This window comes from Lactuca serriola, chromosome 2, assembly GCF_051521515.1.
Source record: "Lactuca serriola cultivar US96UC23 chromosome 2, Lser_US96UC23_V15, whole genome shotgun sequence".
In the NCBI taxonomy this organism is placed as follows: Eukaryota; Viridiplantae; Streptophyta; class Magnoliopsida; order Asterales; family Asteraceae; genus Lactuca; species Lactuca serriola.
Genome location: NC_136409.1, coordinates 81044239 through 81069392, shown reverse-complemented (window position 1 = coordinate 81069392; position 25154 = coordinate 81044239).

Sequence of the window (25154 nt, the reverse complement as noted above, 5' to 3'; positions counted from 1 at the left end):
CAAATCATGAGTCGGGTAGTTCTTTTCATGCTCTTTCAGCTGTCGAGATGCATATGCTATCACCTATTCTCTTTGGGTCAAAACACAACCCAATCCAACCCCAGATGCATCGCTATAAACAACGAAGTCTTCAACTCCATCAGGTAGAGAAAGTATCGGTGCCTCGCATAGTTTCTTCTTTAGCTTCTCGAATGCTTCTTTATGCTTATCATTCCAAGCATAAGTAGCTCCTTTGTGGGTCAAAGCTGTCAATGGAGTAGCGATCGAAGAAAAGCCTTGGATAAACCTTGCCTTGGATAAACCTTCGGTAATATCCGGCTAATCCCAAAAAGCTTCGGATCTCCGTGGGACTTTTCGGTTGTTCCCATTTCATCACAACTTCGATCTTCGCTGGATCAACCATTATCCCTTCTTGGTTGACCACGTGACCCAAGAATTAGACTTCACATATCCAAAATCACATTTGGAGAACTTAGCATACAACTTCTCCTTCTTAAAGACTTCTAACACTTCTCACAAGTGTCTGCCATGCTCCTCTTGGCTTTTCGAATAAATCAGAATGTCATCTATGAACACTATCACAGATTTATCTAGGAACGGATTACAAACTCTGTTCATTAAATCCATGAATGCTGCTGGAGCATTGGTTAGTCCAAACGACATAACCAAAAACTCGTAGTGTCCATATCGGGTTCTGAATGCAGTCTTCTCTGTATCCTGCTCTCTTACTTTCAGCTGATGATATCCTGACCTTAGGTCGATCTTTGAAAAATAACTTGAACCTTGTAGTTGATCGAACATGTCATCAATCCTCGGCAACGGATATCTATTCTTTATTGTTGCCTTATTCAGCTCTCGGTAATCAATGCACATTCTCATACTTCCATCTTTCTTCTTCACAAATAACACCGGAGCTCCCCAAGGTGATGAACTAGGTCTAATGAAACCTTTGTCCAATAACTCCTGAAGTTGCATCATCAGCTCCTTCATCTCCGTCAGTGCTAATCGATAAGGTGCTTTTGCAATTGGCGTTGTTCTAGGAAACAAGTCGATACGGAATTCTACTTGCCGATCGGGTGGTAATCCAGGAAGATCTTCGGGAAATACTTACGGATAATCACACACAATGGGAATATTCTACCTCACCTTCTTTTCCTTCTTAGCATCGATCATGAATGCTAAGTATGATGTACACCCCTTGGTCAAACATTTTCTGGCTTTCATTAGAGAAATGATTCTAGAATTTACTCTGCGTTTATCTCCGTACACCATAAACGATTCCTTCCCAGGCGGGTTCACTTTCACTATTTTCTTCTTGCATAAAATTTCGGCATCATTGGCGCTAAGCCAATCCATTCCCAAAACGATGTCGAAACCGTTAAGTTCGATAGGCAATAATTCCTCGTGGAACTTATTCCCATTCAGATCAATTAAGATGTTTTTCATACGATGGCTAATAGGTACAAACTTGCCACTAGCAACTTCGACTAATAAGGCATTATCTAGTCTATCAACAGGCAAAGCTAGTTTTCTACCAAATTCATGCGATATAAAGGAGTAGTTGGCTCCAGAATCAAATAAAATTTGGGCAGACAATTTGTTAACGAGAAAGGTACCTGAAGCGACATCAGCTTCATCTTTAGCAGCTTCCAGTGTCATCTGGAATGCTCTCGCCTTTGGCTTTGGCGGAATGTTGGGTCTTGCTGCTTCCTTCTTTTTCGGACAATCCCTTGAGATGTGCCCCTCTTCACCACAACCATAACAAACATTCTTGGTGAAGGTGCAGTCGTTGGCATAATGCCCTAGCTTTCCACATTTGAAGCATGTGGTTTCCCCGCCACACTTCCCATGATGCTTCTTCTTGCACTTGTTGCACCATTTCGCCTCTACCTTTCCTCCACTTCCCTTCGAACTAGACTTCGAGAATTTACTTTTCTCGCTGGACCTTGAAAATCCTTCGATTTTCCTCTTCTCACCAACCTCTGACCTTTCCAGACCTTTTTCCCTGATCTGGGTCTTAACATTTCTAGCAGCCCAGATGGCGGCTTTCAATGTGGTTGCTTGCTTAACCATTGGACCATAGTCCGCTGGTAGTCCAAGGGCAAACTTGTTGACCTTAGAGAGTTCTTTAGGCACAAAATATGGGATAAACTTCATCTTTTCTGTGAAACTTGCAGCGTATTCAGTAACACTCAATTTCCCTTTATTCAAATTCTGAAACTCATTACTGATTTCTAGAAGGTCCTGCTCGGAGCAGTATTGCAGTTTTAGTTGTTCCACAAAGTCTTCCCAAGATATTTTGCTTGCTTCTCCCTTGGGCATAGAGTCAGCTAACGGCTTCCACCAACTCAACACGCCAGATTTTAGCAGAGGGATCGCAAGAGCGGTCTTCTGCCTGTTGCTGGATTCGCAACTTTCAAACATAGTCTCCATTTCGGAGACCCAGTCCATAACTTGCACCGGCGTCGGGCTTCCGGATAGACATGGTGGTTTGGACGCCATGAAATCCTTATACTTGCACCCACGCCCATCATTTCCTCCATCCTAGTTATTGCGCCCAACCACGAGTGGGTTGTCTTGACCAATGATCCCACTAAAGTTTTCTCCTTCAGACTGCCCTCCATTCTCCTCGGGCTCTTCCACTTGAATTGACGGTTCTTCACGATTCTGCCTAAGCAGACGTCTTGTTTCTTCCATCTGACGATCCAACATCGTTTGAATCATCATTTGTACACCAGCCATTGTTATCGGCTCAGGTGCTACTGCTACGACAGGTATTTGTTGAATTACAGGCGGTTGATTCCTGTTTTCATCAGCATTTCCAACTCTGCTTCGTGTTCTCACCATTTTTGATCTATACACCGAATAAGGTGAAATTAGATCCTCTTTCACGATAAGATATTCAAATAATCCTTAATACTCCAAACGATTACATGCTAGTTCTAATATCGTATACATACACTTAGAATCCTAAACACATAAACCTTCAGATCCGGTTGGCAACAAACCGTAGATCCGAACAAATAATATCATATATGGCAACATATAACATTTACCACATAAAAGCATTTTAGGCAACTTTCCTAAAACAAACTAGTGCTCGTGTCTAAAATTTATCAGACACACATCTCATAATCTCCACTTACCATAATAAGTTTAAGTCTAGAAATCCTACAAATTCCTAGTTCGCTTAAACTAATGCTCTGATACCAACTGTGACATCCCCAAAATCTCGGCCAGAAAAGACCGATTTCATTTATGCTTTTTAAATATTTTCAGAGTAAATCCTTTTAATTTTAAAAGAGATGCGGAATTTGTTCCCAAAAACAAAACATGATAAAATAGATATTTACCAAAACATTTCATATAGAAATATGATTTCATTTCATAATCAAAAGTCGGGATGTCATGTTCCGATACAGATCATAAAGCATAAACGATAACATTACAAGCCATTCAACAAATATATACATATACAGACTTGTAAACAAAACAACTTGATGATTCGCCCATCTTAAGCTCTTGCGCCACTTCCTGTAATGCAAATAAACTGAGTGGGTCAGGCTTGGGAGCCTGGTGAGCATATAGGGTTTTCAACCCACAATAATTATATTTAATTTCAACAATCAACAACAAACCCAATTACCCATTCCCGTTATCCTCACTTTACGTCCCTAAAACAACATCTACTATAAGGGACCTAATCTAGGATTTTCATTGGGACGGACATTACTACAAAGGGGCTTCCTTAGCAATAAATATCCTAAAGGCAACCATGAGAGGGATAGAGTACACCGGTGAACACGTCGTTCACAACACCTACATGTTATGAGCCTGCTAGTCTTCAACATGACAATCTAGAATAGTCCGTGGTCGTCATCCATACTCTGTTGAATGACTAGAATAATACCAACAACACCGAGGCCTCTCATCTGTTTATTACACACCAACTATCTACCCATGTTCTACCCAACATATTAGTAGATAAAAATATACATTTTTATACATAGTTTAAAAACCTGTATAACATGCTTTAATCAATATATATTCCACATAACAGATGAGGCATACACACATAACACATATTTCATAGAGAATATATCAGATCTATGAGATAGAAGAGAGTGAATATACATTCACACATATAACAACAAAATATATACACATAGCACATATTTTATATAGAATACTTCATAATATTGCGTTGGAATGAAAATGACTACACACTCACTTGATCAGAAGACGATCGGGCAGCACTACGGCTTGCAGAAGTAATGTCTCTCCGTAGATCTGGAAGATCTTCACAAAAACCGGTCTCCTCGCGATCAGAGCTTCGGCTCGGGAATAACGCTCTTCGGGATCCTCGGGGCTTCGGATCCTTCTTCGGGGCTCGGGAATATTACCGGGGCTTCGGGGAATAAACGGCATGCAAATCGAGGCAATAGATGAGAGAAATGGAAGGCTTTGTAAAAGAAAATCGGCTGTCTTTGCATCCCCTTTTATAGGCTGATCCTCGGGGTTACGCTGGGCGTTACTTTGGGGTTATGCGGGGCGTAATGCCTCGGTTGCCGTCATCCCTTGCGTCATCAGGCCCTCTACATCATTGCTTACGACTTCGGAGTACTCGAGTGGTACGTTGGGCGTACACCAGTACGCTGGGCGTACTTCGAATGAGTCTGCTGACTCCTCTTCGGATAATACCAAGATTTAGATTTTAATTTAAATATAAATTAATTAATAAACTTCAAAAATTCGTATATCCCTTATATGAACTCCGTTTTCGACGGTCTTTATATCCACGCGTAGGTGAGACTACGCTCTACAACTTTCGTTTAGACCCCGTCGGTTAATTTTGAATTTATTTTTATTAATTATTTTTAAGAGGCCAGGATAGAAAAACTTCATTATAAATTAATAACTTCTTCGTTCGACGTCCGTTCTCGCCTATCTTTTCATCGTTTCGCTACTAACAACGAGATCTTCGATTCTCGTTTAGATTGTTTCGGCCAAAAACCGCTCGATCTCAAACCGAGTATTCTGGATGTATACTGCCTAGTCGAAACTTCAGAAAATCATAACTTCCTCATACGAAGTCAGATTTGGGCGTTCTATATATATTCGGAAACCTCGTTTCGGCCACTACAACTTTATGCAAAGATATCGGGCATATCTAATACTTTAATTTTGACGCTTATTTTATTCTTAATTCATTAAATTATAATAATTAAGAAAACACACATAAATCACATAATTCACATAATTTACAAATAATACATTTTATTATTTTAAATTGGGGTTACAAAGGTTAACCTAGACTATTACATTGCTAAAAATGGCAAGCCCAGAAACACGGGCGTTACATAATACATTTATAATAACATTTCACCAAATTACTAGTATATATTGATGCATTAATATATATATATATATATATATATATATATATATATATATATATATATTAAAAGTGGAATAAGATTTTAACAGTAAACTTTTTTACTTTAGATTTTAGACACAATATTTTTCTTTTGTTGCCACTTTTAGTCCCTATGTTTATAGTAACTTTTTTACTTTAATTTTAGCCACCATACTTTTTCCTTGTTGCCGCTTTTAGTCCCTATGTTTATGCCTTTACAATTTTACCCCATGCAAAGCATGGGTTCTCCACTAGTTGATATTAAACCAAATTACCAAATCCAAAATAAAATACATGTATGTTTATGCCTTTACAATTGTATTTTATATGTATTTAATACTACGATAGAACAAACATTTGCTACATACAACTATAATCACAATACAATATAAACATTAATATTAAAAGTCCAAAACACATTATTCAAACATTATTTAAACATCATTCACTCATCATTCCAAACTTTTACTCTTTTAGTCCCTTATTAATAGCACAAAATATTTACTAATCAAGTAACAACATAAAGTAAATACTTATTAAGTAAATTACTATATATTCGTATATTAAACGAAAAGAATATACATAGCATTAATTGTCATAATATGAAAGTACATATCAACAAACTACTCATAAATTATACCAAACTCCCTAGAAAACCTAACGAAACAAGCACCCCACAAACAAATTTCACACCTAAACACCCATTTGTATTCATTCGCAAAAGCGTCTGACACACTACTTACAGACTTATGCATTGCACAAAATCTATGGAAGCCATGGAAGTGTACATGTTTCCACCCCTCCCTATTTAAGTTGAGATAAACCTTAGAACAAATTGCTCTAAGATTCCACTTACCTTTTGCTCTGCGGTAAGCATTGTTCAGCACATCCAAAGCTTCCTGCTTCCTATGTCTCCCTTCAGCCATCAACATCATTCCAAGGGCAAATGTTGAATCCAAATGTCCCAATGAAGATGCTTCTTCAAGCATCGTTTTCCCTTCATTTTCAGCTTCTAAGAAAAATAACTTCATCTGAAAAAATATTAAACACATAATTTTAGTTAAAGTTATGCAAAACAAGAAACATGGTAATTACTACTATGCATATATATATATATATATATATATATATATATATATATATATATATATATATATATATATATATATATATATATAGCAACGTAGCAATCCATTCCTGAACGGAATATTTGGGTTTCTCATCTCTATGCATTTGTTAAAAACTGCATGTTTCTGGTCAGACCAACCACAAAATCGTAATCCATCTAAATCTATATGTTTATATACTTCATCCATTTCTCCTGCCTCGTTGAAGAATCTGCAACTGCAAACGAAACACAATATTTGCTCCATAATGTAAAGGCAACTCAAATAGACTTGTGAAATAGAATGACCGAAGACAAAACTTACACACTCTTCATCCTAAAAGCCTCGACTGTTGAAATTTTTCCTAACTCAACTATTATTTTCTCCATCACTTCAAATGGCATGTCTGTTAGCGATTTCCTTTGATTTCTTGATTGAATCTTAGAAGAAGTACTGGCTTCCATAATAATAAACATTCACTAAGATAACGATTCTGCGAAAATGATTTTAGGGTTTTTTTACTGTAGGAATTTTGAAATTGGGGTTGTTTGCAAATTACTGAAATAAGACTGAAGAACTGAAACAACGTGTTTTGTCGGAAAACATTATGGCGCCTAGAAGATGTTCCATTTTAAAATTACCAAATTTTCCTAATACATACAATGACTCATATTTAATTAGTAAGGGTAGTGTTGTCAAAAGTCATAATTAAAAGAAAAATCAATTTCTATTTTAATACACAACTGGCAAAAATGATATATGTTGACCAATGACCAATATGTCATCCATGGGTGATACCATCACACCATAAGCAACTACCATGTTGACCAATGACCCGTATGTGATCTATGGACACCATAAGCAACTACCATGTTGACCAATGACCCATATGTAATTCATGGTTGATACCATCACACCATAAGCAGCTACCATGTTGACCAAGGACCAGTATGTCATCCATGGGTGATACCATCACACCATAAGCGGCTACCATGTTGACCAATGAACCGTATGTCATCCATGGAGACCATAAGCAAGTACCATGTTGACCAATGACCTGTATTTCATCCACATACACCATAAGCAACTACCTTGTTGACCAATGACCCGTATGTCATCCATGGACACCATAAGCAACTACCAAGTTGACTAATGGCGCGTATGTCATCCATGGACACCATAAGCAAATACAATGTTGACCAATGACCCATATGTCATCCACGGGTGATACCATCACACGATAAGCAACTACCATGTTGACTAATAACATGTATGTCATCCATGAAAACCATAATCAACTACCATGTTGACCAATGATGCATATGTCATCCATGGACACCATAACCAAATACCATGTTGATTAATGACCTATATGTAATCCATGGGTGATACCATCACACCATAAGAAACTACCATGTTGACCAATGCCACGTATGTCATCCATGGAACCCATAAGCAAATACCATGTTGACCAATGACCCATATGTCATCCATGGGTGATACCATCACACCATAATCAACTACCATATTGACCAATGACCCGTATATCATCCATGTACACCATAAGACTCTACCATGTTGACCAATGACTCATATGTCATCCATAGACACCATCAACAACTACCATGTTGACTAATTACTCGTATGTCATCCATGGACACCATAAGCAAATACCATGTTGACCAACGACCCATATGTCATCCATGGATGATACCATCACACCATAAGCAACTACCATGTTGACCAATGACCCGTATGTCATCCATGGACACCATAAGCAACTACCATGTTGACCATTGACCCGAATGTCATCCATGGACACCATAAGCAAACACCAAGTTAACAAATGACTGATATGTCATCCATGGGTGATAGCATCACACGATAAGAAATTACCGTGTTGACCAATGACCTGTATTGTATCCATGGAAACCATAAGCAAATACCATGTTGACTAATGACCTATATGTCATTCATGGTTGATACCATCCCACCATAAGCAACTAATATGTTGACCAATGACTCGTATGTAATTCATGGACACCATAAGTAACTACCATGTTGACCAATGACCCGTATGTCATCCATGGTCACCATAAGCAACTACCATGTTGACAATTGACATGTATTTATTCCATGGACACCATAAGTAAACACCATGCTCACCAATGACCCATATATCATCCATGGGTGATACCATCACACCATAAGCAACTACCATGTTAACCAATGAATCGTATGTCATCCATGGACACCATAAGCAACTACCATGTTCACTAATAACCATGTTGACCTGTATGCCATCCATGGACACCATAAGCAAATACCATGTTGACCTATAACGCCTCAATCCTCGAATACTAATTTATGGTTATAAATTCTCATGAATTCAAGATCTACTCAATGATTTGGTTGCATGAATCATCAAGTAGCAGCGGTTTTGGGCCACTTGTTTAAGTGACCAACTCGTTGAGTCGGAAGAGTGACTTGATGAGTTGGAGTTGGAGAGTGAAACCCTAATTTACAGGATTTGGCACCCTATTTAAGGGATCATTAGCCTCCCTTAGCTCCGATGCAGCCACTTGAGAGTCCAGAAACCCTAATTCGTGTGTGTGCTCCATATTAGTGTAAATTTCAATCTTGGAAAGAAGACCTTGATGCAAGAAGCTTGAAGATTAAGAAGTTGGAGGCAAGAACATTTGTGGGTCTGATGTCTATCTCAGCTAGCTTCATTTGAGGTATCTATTCATGATCTTAGCCTTATTCCTTTATAGATCTCTTTGGATGAAATTAGGGCTTCTTGGCTTGGTTATGAAGCTATTCTTGGGTATGAGCTCATATCTGAAGTTGTAACTCCAGATATGAACTCTCCTTGATTTGTAAGTCCATAAAGCTATCAGTATTGGCAAGTATGAACCCCTACTTAAGTGTAAAACCCCATTTCAATCTTGGTTTTGGCATTCTGGGTCATTAGATCCTTGCATGCACGTAAAGTTTTCTACTTTACGTGATAAGCATGCCTTGGGAAGTTGGATATGCAGTATGGAGCCTTAGCATGGCTTAAAAAGCATCTCTATGGATGAAGGATTGAAGGGACTCGGCGAGTCGCATGGTAGACTCGGCGAGTTGGCAAGTTATGAAAGGAACTTGGCGAGTAGCTGAGGGTACTTGACGAGTTGAGGTTAACATGGACTGTTGACCTTGATTGTTGACTTTAACTTTGACCAAGGGTTGACCGTTTTGACTTTTTAGGGTAATTGGTAAGCGGGTATTTATGAATTGGATCTTTGATGGTTATATTTGTTGGAGTTTGGGCTGTGTTTTGGGAGCGTGATTTCGTGGTTCAGTCCGGCATTGCAAGGTGACTTATCCTCACTATAGCAACAAGGTCTAAGGCACCAAGGCCAACCCTTTCTTAGATTGTATACTTGTATTTGTTTGATATGCTTATTGATATGTTAGATCGGCATCCTGGTAGTTAGGATAGTACTATGTTTAGTGACCTGGTTTAGGTCGGTATCCTGGTATATAGGATGATGCTATGTTAGTGACCTGGTTTAGGTCGGTATCCTGGTATATAGGATGATGCTATGTTAGTGACCGGTTAGGTTGGTATCCTGGTTAGGATGTTGCTATGCTATATGATCTGCTAGATCGGTTTGTTTGTTTATGGACTATTATGTGATTATCTGTTATATGTGCACATGGTTGTTTGTTTGGGGGTTGGGTTGAGGCGGGTCCTGCTTCGTGCTGTAGGCTAACATACCCATGGCGGACCGGATAGACTATAGGCCCAGGAGGGAATCCAGTCAGGCCGAAGTCCTTGCCAGCGGTCCGGATAGGTTGAAGGCACCGCGAGGGCGGTCCAAACGTACCGAGGCTCGGAGAGTGGACCAGGTGGACTGAAGGCTCGATGCAGGCGGACCAATCACACTATAGACTCGAGATGCATGGTTGTTTTGTATTTGTTGATATGATATGATTATGGTTACATGAGGTTGGTATTTTGGGGGTAACTCACTTAGCTTTCGGGCTTACAGTTTCAGTTTATTGTTTTAGGTTCAGCAGATGCCCATGGGTAGGCGAAGGCGTGACCATACACTTCCTCGATTGACGATTATGATTTCTGGGAACTCTGATGTATTAACTATTTTGGAAACAAATTGTAATAATTGAATTGTTTCAAATGATTTAAAAAGTTTTAAATTGGCTCGAATTTTGTGGGTGCTACAAGTTGGTATCAGAGCCTTGGTTTGAGTGAATTGGAGGAACATTCATGTGAATCCAGTCTCAAATCAAGGAAAGATTTTTCAAAAAGATTTTTAAATGGTTTTCAAAATAAGTAAAAGAGGATGCGAAGTGTACGATCAGCCGCAGCCAGTAAGTAGACCCCAAAATACCATACGGTTATTTGATATTATGATATGTTAGAACATCATGCTAGTACTAGGCTAGGGATCTTTAGGAATTGCATGATAGAATTGTCTGATTACATGATGCCAGTTAACCTAGGGTTTTGCTTATATGAGATTGACATCATTACAGTAGTTACTTGTGTATGCATCACAGTTTTATATAATTAAGATCTTATAGCCTAAGAATGTTTAATTTGGCCTTATGTTCTATTCTTATTGATTAGGGCTGAGGGTAGGATGGGATTTTCGAAAGTCTATAGGGTCCAACGTTATGTATGGCTAGGATATACTAGTGCTGTAGGGGTTGGTGGAAGTTTCATGGATGGGTGGGTAGTGAGAGGCTGGGAGGCCAGCTATGAGATATTTATCATTCCTCTAGGAGTGAGTATTTATTGCTCGCTATGTATATGTATATTGTAGGGTGTTGTGGTGATACTTGAAACAAATATAGGTAGGTGTGGAAGGTAGAATGGGCCCGTACTACTGAAAGCACATGACCCATATATGTAGCAAGGAAGTCACAACCCCTAGGGTTTAGTTGGAAGTCGGTTCCCTATTATGGTATGGATTATTCGAGACGTTCTGAGATCGGATCTGGATCAGGATCGAGAATTGGCAGCCAGGATTGGCCAGTATTGTCAGAGGATCGTGTGAGGGAGATCATCCGGGAGGAGGTGATCGAGATCGTTCGGGGATAGATTCTGGAGATGTCGGGTCTATTAACACCGCCATGGTTGAGTATTTCGACGAGCGTTATGCAGCCATTGCCGAGATGGTTTCTGCGGCAGCTTAAACAGCTGTAACGACGACAAGGGGAGGAGTTGGTCGAGCTTCCCAAATCTGAGACATATTCTGATGAGTAGAGGGATGCGGTTATTTAGGATCGGAAAGATGATCTGTACTCGTTATATTTTTGCTGCTTGAGCGGGAGAGGCTAGCATGCGGGTTTCTAGATTTGAGGCTCGGGGGTTCTGCTCAAGGCAGGAATATGGGTCGCGGGAACTCCAGAAAGGAGTTATGATTATGTTCAGTTGGGGGTTTTTCAGCTGGAAGTGGAATGGTTAATTGATGGATTGGACCGTCGTTTTATATGGCAAGGATTGTGCCCTCTCAGTTTTCAGAGCTCGAAGGAGTGAGTAGGCTTATCAACCCAGGATCAGGTTGTATTCCAGCTTGACGTCAGTTGGTTGTAGGAATAGGCAACATTATTTCAGCGCCAGCGAGCACAGGACGGTCGACGTGGCATAAGTATTTGTGAGGTCCAGTTTACCTTGGATCTCTTGTATCAGACGGAAAGGATATATTGTGCGATCTATTGCACTTTTGGGATTGTAGACTATGTCTTGGGAGTAGTTTGTAGCACGATTTAGGGCAAAAGTTATTTCAGCTGCTACAGTTCAACTGTGGACGTTTGAGCTGGTAAGTGAGTCCGAGTGCGAACCCTGAAGAGAATGATTGCTTTTTGAGCTCGAGAGCGGGAAGCTTGTTTGGAACACCATTGGAAAAGGGGTATTATGTGGAAGGCCTGCGGATAGGGTCCCACAGAAGGGTTATTCAGCATGGTCAGGTTTCAGTGGTTAGCAATCGTTAGTGATGGACAGACTAAAGCGCAAATGGAAGGGGTTCGTTGTCCAGGTATTAGTTAGAGCATTTATCTTTTGGTCTTCAACACATGAGTGTGGGGTTGTTCAAGCATTTGTGGCTGAAGGTTTCACTAGGATTCATGAAGAGTTCATCTGGTTCTTAGAAGTATGTAATCAATTGGGACTAGCTAGCAATGAAGTACCGGTGGGAAGGAGTTGGTTGTCATCAGATGGATCGTTGGGAAGAGAGAAGGATTGAGAATCCTCCAATTTTCATGTGTTATGAAGGCTTAGTCGAATCTAAGTGGGTGGGGGGGTGGGCGTTACCCCGAGATGCGGGAGTGGAAGAGGTTTTCAAATGGGGATAAGTTTCACAACCTAATAGGGAGAATGGAGGCCCTAGTGACTACTTGGTTTGATGGTTGTGTTGATCGGGGTTCGACAAAACTCCCCAGCATAATAACACGTCTTCTGGGTGCTTGATAGCAGAAGTTAGGGAACCAAGTTGGAGTTATAGTCAGGGATTGAGTTCAGTCGAGTATCCGGTCGAGGGAGAGCTCGAGTCTACGGGTTTTGTTAGCTTCCAGGGCTCAGCAGTGCATTCTGCATGAAAGTGCGGGTGATTTAGTGTATGTGATGGACACGTGGGTCAAGGAACAGAGCACAGATTTCCAAGAGGGTGGACGATCGACATGAGGCCTAGGGTTAGGCTGGGGATATATTCCACAAAGTAGATCTGGAGTTCGAAGCCCAAGTGGGTGAGAACAGAATGCATGAGAGAGAGGATCAGGAGGGGGGTCCAGGGAGGTGCTCAATAGTTTAGAGCGGTCCGGATAAATTGAAGGCAGGTGGGGAGTACCAGTCAAACCAAAATTTCGGAGAACAGTCCTGAAAAGCTAAAGGCCCAAAGAGGCGGTCCAGACATGCTGAAGGTTCGGAGAGTGGTCCAGATATACTGAAGGCCTGGTAGGGCGGTCCAATCACGCTGAAGACTATGTATATGTTTGTAGATCTATGTTCGGGTATTGAGTGGGCTGTTATGCTATAGCAATCAATAGGTATGTTCCAAGTATTGAACATGCTGCTGGAGTAAGTTGAGAACTCCGATGTATTTTGGTTGATCAGAAGTTGTTATTAGTGGTCGGACGGAGTTCAAAGGATCTTGGTGATCTCATCAGTTCGTAGTATCTTCGAGGTTTCATCTTCTTGGATCGGGTAATACTCCAGTTGGGGGCTAAGAGTAGATCTGAATGGGTATTCATTAGTTTTGGGAAGGATTGGGATTAGAATATCCTGTCATTCAGATACTGGGAACCGGGTTAGATCTTTCTCATGATTGTCTATGGCAATTGGATAGGGTTGAGGCGGTCCTGCTTTATGCAGTAGGCCGAGATACCTCGTGCGGGCCGACTGTAAGTCGTAGGCACGGAGGCTCAAAAGGAGCGGTAGGGTTGAGGCGATACGCCAACAAACCCTAAGAATTTCGACTCGATAGTTAAATTGATTAGACATGTTGGTATTCTAACCTAAAGGGGGTGATATGGGTTAGATATGAGTGTTGTGCTGGTTGGCCGGTAGTGGTAGGTATGTTGATGATGGTTTGAGTTATTGTGATGTGTCTTGGGATTCATGTGTGGTAGTAGTTTTTGTATCGTTATGTTGTTCGTTGATGAGAGGAGCGTTGAGTAGGCCCTTCGAGTTGCGAAGGAAAGTGGATATCTGTAGGGTCGGAGTGTTGGGCAACTGAAGTGACGATAGTAGTGTCGATCGATCATCAGGAGCATTCCATTCATGAGCTGAGGGCCGGGGAGGGCATACCAGACTCATGCTGTGGGATCAGAGGCAATCTAGACCTATGTTGAGGACCAGGTAAGGGTATTCCAGTCATAGGCTATGGGCATAGAGATTGTATTGGTTATGTCTGTTGTAGGAGTGCATTCGGGTTAGATGTATTGTTGAAGATTCGGGGGAGTTACACTCAGTTGTGACAAATCTAAGGATGGTGGTGAGACGCAAGGATAGATCCTTGGATCTCCGGTTATGAGTAGACCCGAGTTATGTTCATGGAGGTATTCCAACCTAGGGTATTCCATCCTGAGGATGACCGGACCCTATGAAGGACTGGATTTGATATGTTTGGTATTCCAACCCGAGGGTTGATTTGGCCAAACATGTGAGGGATACGAGGGTATTCCCTCCTAGGGATGATTGGAGTCGTCGTAGGCTCGCCTGGTATTCTAGCCTGAGGTTGTTTGGGCCAGGCATGAGTGTTCGTATTCATTAGTGGATTGATTATGTATGATATTCTGAGAGCTGAAGGATGCATTATCATGTCGGCAAAGAGGGTTCGCTCCAGGAAAAGGGAAATTTGGGTTTTTGATAGTTTGGATCATCAGGATTTTGTCAAGTTGGCAAAGTGGCATGAACGATAACCTTGTGAAAAGGTTCGATTGGGATTCACATCACCTTTCATGATTCGCACTTGCGAAAGTGCGTCATGGATTAGGAGGCGGTAGTATCGTTGGATGAAATTCAGGTCGGTGAGCGCCTGGATTATGTGGAGAGGCATGTGGCCATTCTAGAGAGAGGGGTGAAGGTTCTGCAGAACAGGGAGGTACCTTTGGTAAGGGTACAGTGGGAGCACCAAAGAGGGTCCGAGTGGACGTGGGAGCCGGAGGCAGAGTGCAGGTGCACTATCCGAGGATGTTGACCACAACAGACTTCGAGGACGAAGTCTTTTTCAAGTGGGGGAGAATTGTAACGCCTCGAATCTCGAATACCAATTTATGGTTCTAAATTCTCTTGAATTCAAGATCTACTCGACAAGTTGGTTGCCTGACTCGGCGAGTAGCAGGGGGTTTGGGCCACGTGTTTAAGTGACCAACTCGCTGAGTCGGAAGAGTGACTCGACGATTTGGAGCTGAAGGCTAAAACCCTAATTTTCAGGGTTTGGCACCCTATTTAAAGGATCATTAGCCTCCCTTAGCTCCTTTGCAGCCAATTGAGAGTCCAGAAACACTAATTGTGTGTGCGCTCCATATTAGTGTAAATTTCAAGCTTTGAAAGAAGACCTTGCTGTAAGAAGCTTGAAGATAAAGAAGTTGGAGGCAAAAACGTTTTTGGGTCTGAAGTCTATCTCAGCTAGCTTCATTTGAGGTATCAACTCATGATTTTGTCCTCATCCCTTTCTAGATCTCTTTGGATGAAATTAGGGCTTCTTGGCTTGGTTATGAAGCTATTCTTGGGCATGAGCTCAGATCTGAAGTTGTAACTTCAGATCTGAACTCTCCTTGATTTGTAAGTCCATAAAGCTATCAACATTGACAAGTATGAACCCCTCCTTAAGTGTAAAACCCCATTTCAAGCTTGGTTTTGGCATTTTGGGTCATTAGAGCCTTGCATGCACGTAAAGTTCGCAACTTTACGTGATAAGCATGTCTTGGGAACTTGGATCTACAGTATGGAGCCTTAGCATGGCTTAAAAAGCATCTGTATAGATGAAGGACTGAAGGGACTCAGCGAGTCGCATGGTATACTCGGCGAGTCATAAGAAGATGTTCATGAACTCGACGGGTTGGGTGAACAACTTGAAGAGTCCGATGAAGATTGCCTTGGGCTCGTCGAGTGGCATGGTGACTCGGCGAGTTGGCAAGTTATGCAAGGAACTCGGCGAGTAGCTGAGGGTAATCGACGAGTTGAGGTCAAAATGGAATGCTGACCTTGATAGTTGACTTTGACTTTGACCAAGGGTTGACCGTTTTGACTTTTGAGGATAATTGTTAAGTGGGTATTTATGAATTGGATCTTTGATGGTTATAGGTGTTGGAGTTTGGGGCAGTGTTTCGGGAGCATGATTTCGTGGTTCAGTCCGGCATTGCAAGGTGACTTATCCTCACTATAGTAACAGGGTTTAAGGCACCAAGGCCAACCCTTTCTCGGATTGGATACTTGTATTTGTTTGATATGCTTATTGATCTATTAGATCGACATCCTGGTAATTAGGACAGTACTATGTTTAGTGACCTGGTTTAGGTCGGTATCCTGGTATATAGGATGATGCTATGTGAGTGACCTGGTTTAGGTCAGTATCCTGGTATATAGGATGATGCTATGTTAGTGACCGGTTAGGTTGGTATCCTGGTTAGGATGTTGCTATGCTATATGATCTGCTAGATCGGGTTGTTTGTCTATGGACTATTATGTGATTATTTGTTATATGTGCACATGGTTGTTTGTTTGGGGGTTGGGTTGAGGCGGATCCTGCTTCGTGCTGTAGGCCAACATACCCAGGGCGGACTGGATAGACTACAGGCCCTCGAGGGCACCCAGTCAGGCCGAAGGCCCGACGAGCAGTCCGGATAGGATGAAGGCCCAGAGAGGGTGGTCTAGACGTGTCGAGGCTCAGAGAGTGGGCCAGATAGACTGAAGGCCCGATGCGGGCGGTCCAGTCATACTGTAGACTCAAAGAGTGGACCAGGTGGGCTGAAGCCCCGGTGCGGGCAGAACAGTCACACTGTAGACTCGAGATGCATGGTTGTTCTGTATTTGTTGATATGATATGATTATGGTTACATGAAGTTGGTATTTTGGGGGGTAAATCACTAAGCTTTCTGGCTTACCGTTTTAGTTTATTGTTTCAGGTTCTGTCACACCCCAAAACCGAGAACGGCGGAAACGTTATGGGGCGGAGGACATCATGTAATGTATCACAACAATGCAAAGTAGTAAACAAGCGACAACATCATCCATTGCATTAATAGTATAATTTCAAGTAGATGTGAGTTCTTTCATAGTATAAATCAACATAATGAATATTCAAAATAAAACAAGAGTCTTGACTGCTCTGTCTTCACAAAACATGGTCGTCGTACCTGTCTATTTGTGACCTGAGAATACAAGTTATTTTGAAAGGGAGTATCACCAATAAAGTTGGTGAATTCACAAGTATTTGTGAATTTGATTTGTAAAATTGTAAAGAAAGACCTGCAAATGTTTGAAGGAAAGTTTGTACCAATGAAATGTTTGTAAGTAATTGTAAACGTTTGAAAAACGTAGAAAATCTCATATTTTCTACTAGCATAAAAAGTAGCCTTCTACCAAGACCCGACTGTTTTGAATGTTTGCTTTTAGAAATCCAATATTTGTCCATAAGTGGGTGGTAGTTTAAAAATCCCCAAAAATGAAATGAAATAGTGTTTTTCATGCCTAAAATAGTAGGTTTGTGTATGTATAAAATAACTAAGGCATTTGATAATCCTTTAAATCAACGTGTTTTTAATACTCCATGTGAGTTTTATAACCATACTAATGACCCAGACTGCCTGTAACAACGTTCTTCAGGCGTTGGAATGTTATGACGTTTGTCACCCCAGACCTGCCAGTCTAACTTCAGCTAACAGTTTAGGTGCGGGATTGTCAATCGTGTATAGATCTATACACAACTATCACGCTCTCCCTACAAGAGATTATGGTATATAATACAGGACTTTAACTGCATACTCGAAAGTACGTGAAGCTGAATGTCTCATAAATCTTAGTATTAAATAGATTTAGGTATGAAAGTCCATTTGTTTTTGTATATGAAAGTATTTCCTTGACATTGTACTTGTAGTATGTAAAATTTCATGAATATCTAGTCAACTATCTATGTATTTGTATCTTTTGTAATTGTAATGTGTTCATATTTCATATAGTCTATAATGTATTAGTATAGACTCATGAATGAACTGCCTCTTGTATGATTCCTTGTATTTGGAATGTTAAGTAGTATCTCCTTATTATACTTGTTATAGTTACTAGTATTGTATGTGTATGACCGAAGTATGCGTTTGCTACTCAAAGGTACTGAACCAACTGATGGAACTTTTATGTCTATATATATATATATATATATATATATATAACAAATATTTAGACGACATTCGGACGAATAACCGATTCCCTAAGGCCACATCCCAACGAGGAAAAGGAAATAAAGCGAGCTAGCCCTCCTAAGTCCTTTAAACATTACTTATATAACTATACCTATATAGGCATGCATTTGACAATATAAAATATAAAAGAATTTTTGTAAAACCCTTCAAAAGTTTACTAACTAAGAAATGGTGACTTGATGTCAGTTTGTAAAACGATTTGAAAACAGTTTGTTTGATAAGAATAGTTTTAAGTATTAGAAAACCTTTGTTTGAAACACGATTCTAACAACATTTGAAAGGAAACATAAAGTATGTAAGACAGTTTGATAAAGAGTATTAACATGTAAAAACATTTGAGAAATTCCTTTGGAGTAATATGTTTGGTAAAATAGCTGAACGTGTAGTAAATCCATTTGTATACTTGTTATAAATCACATAAGATTGATTAAATAACAATATAGAATACATAGCAAAGGATAGATATTTTCACACGATAATAACCGGGTGTTTACTCGTTCCCCCCCCCCCCCTTTAAAAGTATTTAAAAGCATTTAAAATAAATTTAAAGTGTGTTTGTAGGGGTATGAACTCACTTGATCGATTGAAGAAAACTAAATGATAATCGAGTAGAACTTCGACTTGGAAGAGTTGATTTTCTCGGGATTCTCAGGAATCTCGGGAGTCTCGGGAGTGTAGAACCTTCCTTTGAAACTTGAGTGTGAAAACCGGGGCTTCGGGAGGGTCTTGGGGGCTTAGAAGCAGAGTTTCATCACAAGAGAAGAGAGAATTGAGCACTAGAACTCGAAACCATTGGTTTCTATTTATAGGCTTAGTTTTTGGGTCTCACGTCGTGAGTTTTGGGTGTCTCACATGGTGAGGCTTCGTCAGCCTGATCCTCTTTGATGATTGGACGTGGCTGACTCTCTGGAACACATCAGTCTGAAACTCACCTCGTGAGCCTCACCCCGTGAGACATCTGATAGCTTCGTTTTTCGTGCCTTAAACTTGTAAAATCTATATCTTCCACGTACGAGCTCCAATTTCGACGTTCTATATATGCACGCATAGGTGAGAATATACTCTACAACTCTCATTTAGACTTCGTCGGCTAATTTTGACTTTATTTTTAATAGGCCGGACCTGGAAAAGTTCATTTAAATTCCATAACTCCTTCATCCGATGACCATATTCGTTAGACTTTTTACCGTTGCGCTACTTTAGTTGAGACCTTCGATTCTTATTTAGGTTGTTTCGGCCAAAAGTCTCTCGATCTCTATTTCGAGTTTTTAGTTGTCTACTGCTATAACCGGATCTTGGAAAAATCATAACTTCCTCATACGAAGTCAGATTTAAATGTTCTTTTTATGTATGCTCACGGTTTAAGGATATCTAGAACTTTCATTTAGATACTTAAAGATAAAAACTATTGTATTGAAACTTCGTGTTTTTCGTTAATCGGTGTTGCCGGTTTTGTCGGAAATCTTAGAATGGTCATAACTTCTTCGTTATAACTCGGATTTTAGTGTTCTTAGTATTTCTGTAAACCTTGACACAATATATAGCATAGTAGGTAACCCAATAGAGACTTTTGTACATTTTATTTTCGAAGTTAATTTCATTATTTCAAAAGTGGTTACAATACTTGACTTTTTAGGTCATTAAATAGAGTCGAAATATCGGGTTGTCACATCATCCCCCCGATAGAGGGAATTTCGTCCCAAAATTAAATGTAAGGTAAATATTTGTGGATTAGGGAAAAAGATGCGAGTATTTTTGTTTCATCTGATCTTCGTGCTCCCAAGTGTATTCAGGTCTTCGCATGGCATTCCAGCGAACCTTTCTCTATCGGGGTACTTCTTTGCATCTTTCGTTTGACTTCGTTGGTATGATAAATCTTCTTGGTCGAATGTATGTTGAGTGTTTTTGTGGTCTGTGAAAATATTACACCTTGTACCCTATAAGTAGTGTCTCCAAATCTTCAGAGCAATTACCACTGCTCCTGACTCAAGATTATGTGTTGTATAGTTAACTGCCTGCGTCTTAAGCTCTCTTGAGGTATAGGCAGTGACCTTTCCTCTTGTATAAGAACACAACCAAGCCCTTGGTTGGATGCATCGCATTATACCTCGAAATCTTCTATCCCTTTTTGGGAGGGATAATATCGGTGCGGTGCACCAGGATTACTGTAGCGTTTGGAACGCTCTTTCTTGTTTACAGACAGGTTCGGTGCTCCCCAAGGTGAGAATCTTGGCCAAAAGAATCCCTTCTGAGGAGTTCGTTAAGTTGTCCAGACGATTCTTGTATCTCTGTAGGTGTTAGACTATAGGGCGATCTAGTTACAGGAGTATCCTTTGATTGGATTCTAAGTTTGTTCGCATGACGATGCGATTACTCGTAGTCTTGGGCAGTCTCCGCCCTGAAGTTCATATTAGAAGTCATACATGGTTCATCAATCATAGTCTCGTGTATACGAGTCGTATATAATTATGATCGAAAAGGTAGTCGAATAAATGATTCTTCCTTAAGCTCACATCCAAACGAGGAAAAGAAGTTAAAGTGGAATCATCAATTCTAAACCTGTAGAACCTTGATTATATACCACCCTTGTGTATACATTCTTCATCTATAGATCAACCGTAAGGGTCCTTGGTTTGAACTTGACGTACTGTACGAGTGGTACTTCAGAGAGGTTTGTTGAGGTTTCTTCGAGAAGATTATGAAACATGAGGTATTCTATGCATGAGTACTTCGGAGTTCTGGAATGACGGCTTCGCCGGAAGGCGATTCTGGAGAAAGAGGTGTGTGCACGAACTGGTATTGCGAGGATCAAATGGACTCAAGTTGTATGATAATATCGGACATACTTGAAAATAAAGACATTAGATTTGAACATAAAGGCGTTACAGACAAAACACAACAGTGTAACTTTTGACAAAGTTACAATACCTTGGATTAACTACAAGACCACTGCTGCGAACAAGGTATACTACAAAAGACAAGTACACGCAGCACGTAGGTCTCTTTGACTGACGGGATCTTGTAAAAGATAAGACTCGATTTGCACTAGTTTTAAACAGTTTAGGAGTCTGTTACGACGAAACGCCTTAATTACTTTAACGTAGGTCCGGAGTAGTCTCTCCTGCTACAGTGATCCTTAGTATTTTCCCATCTGCGTCGGAGTTCTTTGCTATTGGACAATCCTTCTTGAAGTGCTCTATCTCACCGCATTGGAGACATATCGGGCTGATACTAGCATCGGTGGTGGAAACAAGGTGTCGAGTCGGAGTTATGTTGACGTGGGTGCTTTCGTTGTTCTTTCATGTTGGACAGTTCCTATGATGATGATCTGTCTCTCCACAACTATAGCAAACCTAGCTAGCTCCGGTGGTGGAGGTGGTTCTACAGAAACGAGCAATGTGCCCCATCTTGTTGCAATTGTTGCGTTGCAATACTCGGCAAGCTCCATTATGATGATAGTTACACTTGTTACACTCCGGGAGTGTTCCCTCATAACGCTTGACAGGTGCTGAGGTGGCAGGAGTCGCCACTGGTTGTTGGCGCGAGGCAAGCTTTTGAAATCGCTTGCGTTCTGTTTGGGCTTGACGCTGCCGTTTCTTGAACTCTGAGTTGTTGTTTTGGGTGTTGGCGACTGTTACTATTTGTTGACTTGTCGGATCGTTACCACGATCGGAATTGTCAATTCCTTTGTCAGTTTTTTTTGCATTGTTAGCGCCGCGGTTTGCAAGGACAGCTGCCACGGCAGCTGTCACTGCTGCTTGGAAAGTAGCGGCGTCCATAGGAAAGGCAGGAGTTTCATTGTTCGGTGGGCTATTTCTGGGTGACGTCATGAGTCTGTAATACGAATACGGTTGAGCCTTTATAGGTTTGATTCTGACTAAGAGATGAGTTATTATACATGAAAACTTAGCTTATAGACGTTATAATATAATCAAGATTGGGCGGATAATAAAATGTGTGATTCTACTTTAGTCCCACATCCCAACGAGGAAAAGAAACTAAATTAGAAATCTCACATTCTATTGTCTACCAGGTCTTCGTTATATATAACTCGGGAATGTATAAGCGAGGAAATTCATAATAATAATCCTCTTATGAATCCTCTTCGCTGAACTAGAATTCCAAGTAAAGGCTACCATTGACCATAGATGAATTTTGATCGTTCAATTAAATAGTAAAAGTATGTTCTCGAAGGTTTGAACTACATCCCTATGATGTAGTCCTTGTACGGAATGGAAGTAAGTTCGCAGAATGGTCTCAAGACGTTTGTCGTTCAAGCCGAGGTACTATAGGTTGGTGGATAATATGATCCAACCACTGAAAGAGACTTGGAAATGTCTCCGGAGTTAAATTACTATAGCCCAATGACTTGACTAAAGAAAGTTTCAGATAGACTCCGATGAAGGTATGATGAAAGCATTTGAACAAAGAGTGACACGGAGGTTAACCGACTGTCAATATCATCGATTTTTAAGATGTAATAAGTTCGGGAAAATCGACCTTGTAATAGGTCTTACATCACATCTGGAGTAGAAATGTCTGTGACAGCATAAAGACCTAACTAAAAGTACTTACAGTACTAGGTAGTCACATAGAAAGTGCTACATAGAACATAGATAGGAACACGGTTCTTTAAAACAAAGAAGGAAGGTAAAGTTTCTCCTACTGGCGACGATCACCCCTATGGTGAACCCTTAGTTCAGCTAGTTGACGTTCCATATCAAGCAGGTGTCTTTCGTACAACCTCTGGCGTACTCGGAGCTCTATGACTTCGGCTCGAGTTTCAGCTAGTGCTGGTAGCAGGGTCTCATGGTTTCTCTTAGATCTCTCACTTGTGTGATCAAGGAGATTGGTGCGAATGGTATGCATTCTTGCATTGGCATTAACCTCTTCGATACATTGGAGAGTCGTCCTTCCCTGAATCTCGTTTCGGGCAACTCTACGGACCAGGATTAGCAGAAATCTGTCTGCTGAGCTCCCTTCGTTTACGTTGTAGAAGTTTCGGTCTCCCTTAAACGGAATAGGTTGATCTTGATCTTCGCTCCATGTTTCCAAGCATTCTACCCAAGGAGGCGTCGGGCCATGAAAAGCCGGATGAGGGTTAGGATTTGAATTGGGAGCTACCGAGGGTAGGTTCTTAATCTCGGGTTCAGAGTTATCCTCATCTGAAGGTCTTCAGCATGGTGATTATTCGAAAGGGATTGGATGATCATTCTTTGGTTTTTCTCCGAACCATCCAACATCGCCTTCGTTCGGAAGGTACGGGTTGCCGTGAAGATGGAGTCCAGCCATGTTATCTATGCGAGAATTGGGGTTAAGAAATAATTATTAGACGAACTAACTAGATAATTATTAGATAATCTTCATTAGTTACATTACTATTTGTAAAGTGCATACCAGTTATATGTAATCAAAATAGGATAGCCCTACGAATAAGTGACCTTAACTCCAAGTTCACAAGGAACAGGGGTGAAGCAAAATTTCATAGATTCTAAGTCTATAACATCCTAGTTACATATAACCTTAGTGTATCAACTTAGCAACTATTGACTTAGTAATGAAGATCCTTTTTAGTTCTCAAGTAAGTAATTATAGTAACACAAAATAGTCCTATAGTATTTTAGACTTATGTTATTTTCTAATGTTCTCATTGTGGTAGTGTTGGTAAGTTTTTAGTCTTGTTGCCACATCACAACCATTCTTGGGCATGTGCTAATCACTCCTCAGACCAGCATAGTTGATCAAGCTATGCCACTCCCAAGACTAACCATACATCCCCGAGCTACTTGTGATATTCAACAATCGTAATACTTTTGTTCTTGTCATTGTGACACGGATTTTAGTATGAATGCAGGTATGTATAATTAGTTAAATATTTTAATATTTAAAAGTATAGACTCTTTGTCTTTGTCAGATTATTTTTAATCCCATTGTATTTATAGTTAGTATATCTTTTATGGGTGGATATAGTCAATTCACTATAAACAATGCTCTGATACCAAGCTGTCACACCCCAAAACCGAGAGCGGCATAAACGCTCTGGGGCGGAGGACATCATGTAATGTATCACAACAATGCAAAGTAGTAAACAAGCGACAACATCATCCATTGCATTAACAGTATAATTTTAAGTACATGTAAGTTCTTTCATAGTATAAATCAACATAATAAATATTCAAAATAAAAGACGAGTCTTGACTGCTCCGTCTTCCCAAAACCTGGTCGTCGTACCTGTCTATTTGTGACCTGAGAATACAAGTTATTTTGAAAGGGAGTATCAGCAATAAAGCTGGTGAATTCATAAGCATTTGTGACTTTGATTTGTAAAATTGTAAAGAAAGACCTGTAAATGTTTGAAGGAAAGTTTGTACCAATGAACATGTTTGTAAGTAATTGTAAACGTTTGAAAAACCTAGAAAATCCCATATTTTCTACTAGTATAAAAAGTAGCCTTCTACCAAGACCCGACTGTTTTGAATGTTTGCTTTTAGAAATCCAATATTTGTCCATAAGTGGGTGGTAGTATTAAAATCCCCAAAACTAAAATGAAATAGTGTTTTTCATGCCTAAAATAGTAGGTTTGTGTATGTATAAAATAACTAAGGCATTTGATAATCCCATAAATCAACGTGTTTTTAATACTCCATGTGAGTTTTATAACCATACTAATGACCCAGACTTCCTGTAACAACGTTCTTCAG